This window comes from Leopardus geoffroyi, chromosome X (genome assembly GCF_018350155.1).
Source record: "Leopardus geoffroyi isolate Oge1 chromosome X, O.geoffroyi_Oge1_pat1.0, whole genome shotgun sequence".
Taxonomy (NCBI): Eukaryota; Metazoa; Chordata; class Mammalia; order Carnivora; family Felidae; genus Leopardus; species Leopardus geoffroyi.
In genome coordinates this window covers 122,029,621-122,040,678 of record NC_059343.1, presented here as the reverse complement: position 1 = coordinate 122,040,678, position 11,058 = coordinate 122,029,621, and the positions used below count along the sequence as shown (strand labels likewise).

Below are 11,058 nucleotides of genomic sequence, written 5' to 3'. Positions count from 1 at the left end.
AATTAGTTCAATTTAAGAGAATTAGGTCCACTCTGGTGTTTGTTATGCAGCCCTAAAAACATGTCACTGAAATGCTTAAAATCAAAATCTATTTTGTGTTCTATGGAACTGTCCTAAGGGATATATCTTTCCTTGTGGTGCAAGTGATTATTAGAAGCAAACTAATACTTGATGTTGATATCTAACTTTCCATTGAGAATTAGATATTAAGAGCTATGGTGGTTCTTTCTGTTTGATGAAGAGAGAAACATTCAGAGAATCCAGTGCTGAGTACACTTTGTGAACTTGACCACTTGAGGACTTCTAGCCAAATGTGGATGCCATGGTTGTTTGCTCTCCAAATAGATTATAGTGAGCTGGAAATCTTTTCAAACTGGCATATCTGGAATGGATCTTTTACTCAGTGAGTAATATAGTTTCACACTCAATTTGTTTAGCTTCTGGAAGTCCTGTGGAAGTAAGTCTGCTATTGTTTACAGGTACTAATTATGAAAATTTATCAGGTAAAATTACACATGAAAGTATTTAAGGAATAACTTATTGCTTTTCATGTAATTCACAATCATATTTGCTTATTTTCTCTACATTTGTGGTATTCCTAGAATAAACAATAATATGTTCATGTTTAAAAGAAAGAGCATTGGGGGCACCTGGGGGCTCAGTCAGTTGTGTCCAACTCTTGATTTTGGCTCAGGTCATGATCTCATAGTTCGTGAGCCCGAGCCCCACATCAGGCTGTGCACTGACAGTGCAGAGCCTGCTTGGGACTCTTTCTCTTGGATTCTCACTCTCTCCCTCTGTCTCTGCCTTTACCCTGCTCTGTCTCTCTCTGTCTCTCTCTCTCTCTCTCTCTCTCTCTCAAAATAAATAAAGAAATAAAAAGAAAAGAAAGCACACTGGAAACATAAGCAGGTAGGAAAAAAGGAATTCACAATATAGACAAAATTGTACAGTCATTACATTCACCTGAAAGCAAAATGTCTCTCCTTTGTCCGTTACATTCTATAGGCTCGCTGTCAATATTGGGGAATCTAGTGCCGGGTATGATATTTAGTTCCATGATGTATGGGATAAATCAGGTGAAATATTTTGGGCTCATCAACAATGCCACGTATGTGTTTTAATGTGAGCACCCTCTAGAGTCCTGGCTTATGAACTTCACAAATCATGTCTTTTAGTGTGCTTTGATTTTTGGTCCTTGAAAACTGACAGCACATTTAATGTCCCACATTTCAAAGCCTGTTGAGATAGTGACTGCAGGGCAGAGCATTGCAGGTAGAGGGAACAGTATCAAAAAAGGCATGGGGTTGAGAAAGTATGTTCAGGGAGCTATAATATACATATAGCTTGTTTAGAAAATAAGGTTTATGTTGGTAAGGCTATAGATTTACGGTAGAGTTTTAATGCCAAACTTCTGGAAAGTGAATTTAACAGTTTCTCATTAAAATTTTTTTTAATGTTTATTTATTTTTGAGAGAGAGAGAGAGAGAGAGAGAGAGGGGGAGGGGCAGAGAGAGAAGGAGACACAGAATCTGCAGCAGGCTCCAGGCTCTGAGCTGTCAGCACCACAGCCCGACGTGGGGCTTGAACTCACGAACTGTGAGATCATGACCTGAGCCGAAGTCAGAGGCTTAACCGACTGAGCCACCCAGGTGCCCCTTTTTTTCATTTTTTAAAATGTTTATTCATTTTTGACAGAGAGAGAGAGAGAGAGAGAGAGCGAGCATGAGTATGGGAAGGGCAGAGACAGGAAGACACAGAATCTGAAGCAGGCCCCAAACTCTGAGATGGCAGCACAGAGCTACATGCGTAGCTTGAACCCATGAACTGTGAGATCATGACCTGAGCCAAAGTTGGATGCCTAGTCAACTGAGCCACCTAGGCACCCCTGGAAAGTGAATTTATTCATTCTAGGCCGGGGGTAGGCAAATTATGGCCCTTGAGTCAAATCTAGTTGGCTGCTTGTCTTTGCAAATAAAATTGTATGAGAACACTATAAGGCTCATTTGTTTATGAATTGTTTATAGTTGCTTTCATGCTACAAGAGCATAGTTGAGTGGTTGCAACATGTACCTGTATTGAGGCAGAAACTTCAACTTCATAATGTACCTTATGAACATAGCTTTTGCTACACAGATCAAGTGCAGAAGGCACTGGAAAATGAGCTTGTGCAAAAGAGCGCCAGTCCCTACAAGCATCCCTCTCTTTCCCAAGTGACTGCTGCATTTTGGGAATCTGAAACCTTGCTCACTTTGCAATTTTGGAAAGTGTTGCTTGTGGGCTCCGTGTGTATTGTACCTACTGGAAAGAAGTGATTTTCTAGTCTGCCTTGCCCAAAGGCCAACTGGGTCAGATTGCATTACACTGGTCACTTGAGACCAGGAAAGTATCCATTGGGCCATAGCAAAGCAGACAGCACAAACTGTCATTATGCAGCATAAATTAAAGTTGCAGAAGTTATGAGGAAATGAGCACATGGGAGGCATAAGACAGCTAAATTTATATCCCAAACTCAGATATTTTCCTGGCTTTAAAATTGGAATGTCTGAAGAATGTCTGAATATGTCTCCAAAGAGTCAAACCAGGACTGATGGGGAGGGAGTTTGAGGGAAGCAGAATTCCACCTCGACATATGGAAGAGCTTTTAGACTCCTAGGATGCACGATTCCAGGAATTGTTGTTTAAGCATACAATTGGAAATCTAGTGGCAACTTACCTTTTGGCGTGCACCTGGAGAACATGCACAGGAAGAGCACTGCCCTGGGACTGGGGTTTATTCACCATGCGGGGTTATCCACCCTTCTCTAGGCCTGTTTCCCTGTTTGTGAATTGAAAATGGACTAATAACCCTAGAGAGCCTTTTAGCTCTACTATTCCTAAATTCAGTGTTCTGGGTAAGACGCAGAGGTACGGTGCCTTTTTCCTCTTTTTCTTTTCTTTTTTGCTGGGGGAGGAATCTGATATTCCAATAACTTTTGTTTTTAAGGGTAGCCTTCATGAGGCAGACCTTGTAACCCTGTCTTTTCCCATTAAAGCTTAAAAAAAACCCCCAGGGATCTGAGATACCGTAGTTTAATTAAGACTTCTTTTCATGTCTGTGAAGAACAAAGAACGACTAAAACCGTGTCAGATGGTTAAGAGCATAGACTTGGAAGTAGAAATGGGTTAGAATCCTGACTCTGATTCCTAATAGCTGTGGAGCCTTGGGAAACCTGCCTACTCTTCATGAGCCTCAGTTTACTTGTCTGAAAAACTGGGATGGGAATAGTAACTATATCTTAGAGTATTGTTGGAAGAATCAGACAAGGTCGCATCGTTTTTAGGAGGGCTGTGGAGTGTGGGCAAAGACCATACAAGTCCATTTGTTCCCAGTGAGGTCATTTCCTGAAGGATCCAAAATCTCATAGGATGTGCAGTGGGTACACAGAGAAGGAGAGGAGCCCAAAGCCTGCTGCTATATCTTAAAAACTCTAAAGGATAAGACCCACCAACACCACTCCTGGCAATGACATTCTGTTGACCTGCCTCCAGCTTAGTCTTCCATCCAAGTCTCAACTCCACCCCATGCTACAGTGATGAGGAAATTTTGTACATAGTGATACGCTTTCATAGGCAAACATTATTTGTATGTTGTGACCTTGCTGAATTTGTTAGTTTTAGAAGGTATTTTTTTTCCTAGATTCCTTGGGATTTTCTGTATAAGACTATCATGTCATTTGCTAATAGTGATGTTTTTAAGTTTATTTCAGCCTTTAAGATCTGTGTGACTATTATTTTCTTTCCTTATTACACTGGCTGGAGCCTTCAGCATTATGTTGAATCAGAGTCCTTTTATATTTGGGAGTCATTCCTAAAGAACTGCCTCAAATAGTCTACCTACTAAATTTGCCCATTTCAAGGAAGGTTTGGAGACTTCTGGCCTTTCCTGGTCCTCAGGCCAAAACCAGGTAACAGCTTTTCAAACCTGGCTTAAAACACAGAAATAGGCTCTCTGAGCTTCCTGAGCATTGTGTCCACGTCTAGCTCTCTTAGCATTCAGGAAAGCCCATTTCACCACAGGAAAATGTGTGGGGACCACTTAGCACAGAGCCCGGCAAGACTAAGCACTAAATAAATGTTGGTTGCTAGTATTATTACTATTAGACCAGGGCTTCTCAGACTTTAATGCGCATACAGATCACCAGGGGATCTTGATAAAATGCAGGTCTGGGGAGCATTTTGCATTTCTTTTCTTTTTTTTTTTTAAAGGTTTTTAAAAATGTTTTTTATTTACTTTGAGAGAGAGAGAGCGCGCGCTTGCGCGAGCAAGTGGAGGAGGGACAGAGAGAGAGGGAGAGAGAGAATCAAGCAGGCTCCGCACCATCAGCAGCACAGATCCTGACATGGGGCTCCATCCCCCACAACGGTGAGATCATGTCCTGAGCCAAAATCAAGGATTGTGTGCTCAACTGACTGACTCAGCCACCTAGGCACCCCTCATTTTGCACTTCTTACAAGCTCCCAGGTGATACCAAGTCTTCTAGCCTGAGGACCAGACTGGGAGTAACAGGATATCAATTATTCAGCACCCTCCTTCTTGGGGAAACTACTTCTCACTTGGTGGCTATGACTCAGAACTCTGACAGGGTCCATGTCACCTGAGCTAGTTAAGCAAGAGACAAGAAGGGACCTATTTCTTATTGCCCTATTTATGCCTAAGACCTGCTCAGAGAAGTTATCTCAGCCACTTTATCTTGCACAGGGAGACCAAGTTAACTAATATGATGAAGCCAAGCTTTGGTGGCCAGACCTTATTGACCAGGACATTTGAAACTGAGATGTGGTCGGTACGATTTGTTTTCCCCATTGTCAGGGTGAAATAAACACCAGTATAATTTGAAGAAGTGTCTCATGGACCATTACTGAAATCAGAACAAAGCAATAAACAAGCTACCATAGAGTTCTCATTTTCTAAGTTTACCCTTGGATCCACACATCTGTCTGATGAACACAGCCACAGCATCTGACGAGACAGGCATTGCGTGTGGCCTACTTGCCTCCTTTAAGTGCCACTGTCTGCGCTAGGACACAAACTAACCACTGACAGGACAGTTTCAGACCATGCCCACCCTCCCAGGCTTAGCTCTGAACCACTTCCTAAATCCGCTGGATTTTATCCAGCTTCGGATCTTCTGGGGCTATTGACTTTTCAAGTTTCCTTTCCCATTTCTACCTTTGTTTTGCTCCTGGACTTGTGGGTTGAAATGCCCTGCAAGGCAGGCACTTACGGGAGTAGGGAGTACGTCGTCGAGTGTGTGAGTGTCCGGGAGCTTGGTTGGGAGGCAGGGCTCAGCCCCGGGCAGCATATTCCAGGTGAGACTTGCAGAGATAGACTTCCAAGAAGTATACAAAGGGGAGCGGGGAGCAGTAGTAAGTCATTTTCCTTCTAACGACCTTGAGAATAATTGCAGGCATGTATTCACCTCGTCTTTTTGTGTTGGCTGGGCCTTAAGCTCCAAATGGGAGTTAAAAAGAGCAAACTGGGTGTCTGGAGTTCTGGGCTGGAGTCCCAACCCTTGCACGTAGCTCAAGGACCTGGAGTCTGCTAGTTTCCTTTCTCTGGGTCTTATTCCCCCATCTCCAAAATGAGACGAAGTGCTTGTGGACTCTGTCTCTGTGGGCTTGTTCAGCAGTGATAGTCTAGGATTTTATGTGCTACCTGGCCACAGAGCCTAAACCCAGTCAGCTCAGTACTTAAACTGCTAATCTGTTTTTTTTTTTTTTTTCTTTTTATCACATTTCCTTAGGTGGCTTGACTTTTAAGTGAGTAATGGTGCTTGGGCTTACCCCAGGTCTATTAGCTTTGGTAATCTGCCAGAGCACCCACCAGGCAATAGATAGATTGATTTTTCTTTCTGAACTTTGGTGAAGACTGTTTTAAAGGCAAGTGCTCTGTGGGTCTCTGTATCATCATTTACCAACCACTTTCTTGTTGAAACTTGTTAAATTCAAAAACTATTTCTGCAGCCATTTAATTTCTTCCATTAATTCAAATATTGATTTTGCTTTTCCTAGACACATGAAATAGATGACATGTGTTTTTATCTGAGAGATTTAGAATGCTTTACACTTTCTCAATTAGAGCCCTCTCTATTAATTAAAAAGTACTTACACTAAGTTGGGTAGGGTAGATTTATGGAGCTAAACTCCTTCCCTCCCTCCCTCTTTCCTTCCAAGTATAGAGAACAGACATATATATTGAGCACCTAGTATGAATCAGCCCTTGTGCTAGAAGATGGCTTTCACATGCATTTAGTCATCACAAAATATTTTTAGGTAGGACTTATCACTATGTTGCAGATGATAAGACTGAGGATCCCTGAGGTTAAGTGATCCACTCAAGGTTATATGACTAGTGTGTCTGCTCCCCACATGCCTACTCTCTCTCGTGTGCCAAACCCAAATCATTTTCCCTACCCCGAAACTATTTCGCTGGATTCCCTAATCCAATTTATTAAATAGAAGCAATGTCTATTATTTGCATTGTATTTTATAAGAGCATGTTCTTTTCCTCTCTAGCTTTCTGTGGAAATCTCCGAAGTCTACATGAGCGTAGTGAAGAATGTAAAAAAAAAAAAAAAAGAAAGAAATTATAGTCCCATTATGCAGAAATAACCTCTGCTATTATTACAGTCAATGTCCTTCTGATGTAAAACACATTCACACACATCATTTGTGCTTCTCAGCAACCCCATGCAACATCATCCCCACTAAACAGCAGAGGAAGCTGAAGCTCAGAGAAATAAGGAGCTTGCCCAAGGTATACAGCTGGAATGTGCTTGAGCCCACAATCACCCTGACGGTTGACATGAGTCCAGGGCTGGTTTTTACCACATAAACGATTAATGTTAAGGGAGAAGAAAGGAGAGTGTTTCAGGAATCACTTATCCTTCTCGTTTGAGCAGATGTCAATATTTGGTAAAATGCAAATTCTGGCAGAGCCCCACTAGTGATTATTTACTAAGCACTCAAATGAAGCCAGTCGTACTCATTTGAAGTTCTAGCAGGAGATCGAAGGATGGCCTCTGATAAAGGTGCTTCATTAGTGGTTACCAACAGACAGGACTCTAATGCCTTGTTTGTTCTGTAGCCTTTTGTCATACCTTGGCTGGCCACCAACTTGGAAGATGTCTGCCCTCATAGGAGTTTGGAAAACCCACTGGAGATCTGAATCCAAGCTGTGGTTTCCTCTAGGCATATATAAACACTCATTTGAATACTTATGAGTGGCAGGTACTTGAAGGTACCACCACAGTCTGACGGCTGTGAACAGAAGTCCTTTAAAAATGGGTATTTCGGCATCAGAGACTACCATTTACATGTGCCTCAAGCCAAGGCAGAAGGAGGGGCCTTATAAGCCCATGCACCTCCTCCACCTAGCTAAGATTTTGCCCTTTGGGGAAAGTATCTGAGGGCAGGTGCTCTCTGAATTAACTTTGAATAGAATTCAGGATTTTTTTGTAATGTTTATTTATTTTTGAGAGAGAGAGAGAGACAGCGAGCGCATGAATAGGGGAAGGGCAGAGAGAAGGAGACAAAGAATACAAAGTGGACTCCAGGCTCTGAGCTGTCAGCACAGAGCCTGACATGGAGCTCGAACTCACGGACCACGAGATCATGACCTGAGCCAAAGTCAGACGCTTAACCAACTAAGCCACCCAGCCGCCCCTGATCCCTGGCTACTTTTAAAGATCTTTTTAAGAAAGTAATGGAAGATATATATGTTAATTTGAAAAATTAAAAATGATGTTGAGGCATAGAAAAGTATAAGAAAGCCCCTTTTCATTCTACCCCCTCTCCAGTCTAACTCCCCAAGGGTAACCTCTGTTGACGGTTTGATGTGTATACTTAAAAACTTTTATCAGTGCACAGACTAAGTATAAATATACATATATATATATTACTTTTTATTGAGATATATAAAGAAAAGTGCACAGGTATTAAGTATATATTCCTTTTTTTTTCTATATTTGTATACACCTATGTAACCATTATCTAGATTAAGAGAGAAATCACTGGTGTAGTTTAAAAAAAATACTAAAATAGGATAGTAGCATGCATGTAACTTTGTGATGTTATTGTATCACTTGTAATATAACTATATGCAAAACTACCAACTCAGTGGACATAGTATTCCATAGTATGCATGTATCACAATTTATTTAATCATTTGCCTGTTGATAAGCACTTAGATTGTCTCCCTAGATTTTGCTATTAGTAGCAATGTTTTGGTGACTGTCCTTATGTATACATTTTTGTGCACATGGCTCCAGACTTTTGCATGAAAGAATTTGAGGCAGTGAATGTAATAATCCCTAACATATGCACAGTGCTTCCTACGTTCCAAGAATGGCCACAGTTATTATCCTTTTGGCTGCTATTAACAACTCTGAGAGGCAGTTCTGGTTATTTGTATCCCTTCATGGAGTCAGAGACTGAAGTCAGAGAAGTTACAAATCTTTGGCACCTGTAAGTCACATCGTCTTGAGTGGAGGCAAGAACAGAAGCCAAGCACAGATGTGTGATTCCAGATTCCATGATCCCTTCCATTGCTTCTCAAGTGCCTTCTAATAGAGCTCTCCATTTGTGTCTGGACTCACTCCCCAGATTGTGTTACCAAGTTGCCTCTCTGATCAGAAGAGTTTACTCAGTTCAGTAAAGAGAGGAAGGGAAAGAGAGGACTCTGGTGCCAGGCTCACTGGGTTTGAATCTGAGGTCCACTGTTGATTAGCCAGGTGATATGGGATCAGTTCTAAGCTACAACTTCCTTTAACTATAAAATGGAATAAAACACAACATCTGCTTATAAGGTTATAGTCAGACTTAAGTGAGAAGATGGGTGTAAATAATTTAGCAAAGTTCCTGCCATTAGAAGAGTTCAAGAAGATATTTTAAATAATAGCTTTATTTGAGATATAATTCACATATCACACAATTGACCATTTAAAAATGTATAATTCAGTGGTTTTTAGTATATTCACAGAGCTGTGCAACCATCACCCTGATACAACTTTAGAATATTTTCATCATCCCAAATAGAAACCCTCTATCTACTGTCACCCTCCAGTTCCCCCCAACAACCCCAGCCCTAGGCAGCCACTCATCTACTTTTGGTCTCTATAGATTTGTCTCTTTGGACTATTTCATATGAATGGAATCATACTCTACTTGTCCATTTGTGTGGGGCTTATTTCCCTGTGCATAACATTTTCAAGGTTTATCCATGTTGTAGCATGTATCAGGACTTCGTCCCTTTTTGTTGCAGAGTCATATTCATTACAGAGCTCTACTGCCTTTGTTTATCCATTCATCATTTGATGGATAAATAGATTGTTTCTACTTTTCAGCTATCATGAATAAGGCTACATTCATGTACAAGTTTTTGTTTGAATGTCTGTTTTTCTTTGGGGATATATATATATATATATATATATATATATATATACACACACACACACACATACATACATACATACATACATACATACCTAGGCGTATATATATAGCATTACTGCATATACTCCATAATTCATGTACTTTATTAAATGAACTTTAATAAATTCCACCAGGACTGGAATTGCTAGGTCATCTGGTTAATCTTTTGAGGAAACTATATTCCAAAGTGGCTACATCATTTTATAATGCTGTCAACAATGTGTGAAGATTCTAGTTCCTCTACATTCTTACTAACACTTGTTGTTTTCCATTTTTTGAAATTATAGCCATTCTGGTGGGTGTGAGTGGTATCACATTGTCTTTTTTAAAAAAAAAATTATATGTTTTTATTTATTTTTGAGAGATAGAGTGTGACCAGGGGAGGGGCAGAGAGAGGGGGAGACAGAATCTGAAGCAGGCTCCAGGCTCTGAGCTGTCAACACAGAGGGCTCAAACTCATGAACTGGGAGATCATGACCTGAGTCAAAGTTGGACGCTTAACTGACTGAAGCCACTCAGGCACCCCTCACACTGTGGTTCTGATTTGCATTTCTGTTATGACTAATGACGTGTAGCATCTTTTCACGTGTTTCCATTGTGATTCTAACTATTGTTTATTCAACAGATATTTACTAATTCCTATTTTGGGCAACTCACCCTTATCCTCTTACATGGCTTAGAATTACCCAACTAGACCATGAGCTTTTTGATAACAAAGACATGACATGCCTCCAATGTCTTGCTCAGGGATGGCCACTTGAAAATACCTAACATACATATTGAGTAAATAAATGAATAAATCATCATTGGATATGGGAATTCATTGGTGAAGTCAAAAGAGACACAGATCAGAGGCAGGCTCCAGGCTCTGAGCTGTTAGCACAGAGCCCGACACGGGGTTCTAACTCATGAACCACGAAATCATGACCTGAGCCCAAGTTGGACGCCTAACCAACTGAGCCACCCAGGCGCCCCAAAGTGACACCATTTTAGGCCTGTGGTTTTCTTTTTAACAATTCCCTCCCTTTTGATCAGACTCAGCTTAACTGAGACACGTGATCAAAATTTAAGATGTTAGAGTCAGTCTCAGCTACTGCTCTGAAGTTCCCACAGCTTTGCAAGCAAGCATTTCTTAATCACCTACTTTGTGTGTGTCCCTTGTCTGTGGTTGGGCTTTAGTGACAGGCACATTAACTTCAAAAGTGATTTGTCCTGGCCCCAGTCATCATTCTGCTCGACATTACAGTTTTAACTCTGATGAGGTTCTGCTAATACTTGGATCTACAGAAGTGTGGGTATTATAATCAAGTGCATGGTAAGAGGAAAAACAAACCCTGCTCCTACCAGGAAGTCAGTGTGTGCCTTTCTGGGAAATACTGTGAGGGTTGGGTGACTCCTGACAATTGGAGGCAATGTGTGCCTGGTGTATCGAAACCCTTGTGGTATCTTCTGGTATTAGTGGATCTAAGAGAGTATTTTCTGTTTAAAGTGCTTTCGGTTCTGCCAGGAATAAGCATCTTCAGTCTTGGATGAATTTGCGGAATGATTCTGACAATTTTCATCTACATTTGTTGTGAAAAGTAT

General features: G+C 41.0%; 1 pseudogene; it reads left to right on the top strand.

Moving 5' to 3' along the window:
• The first annotated feature begins 5,243 nt into the window (after nt 1-5,243).
• The window catches only part of LOC123594472, a 40,481-nt pseudogene continuing 34,666 nt past the window's right edge, over nt 5,244-11,058 (top strand).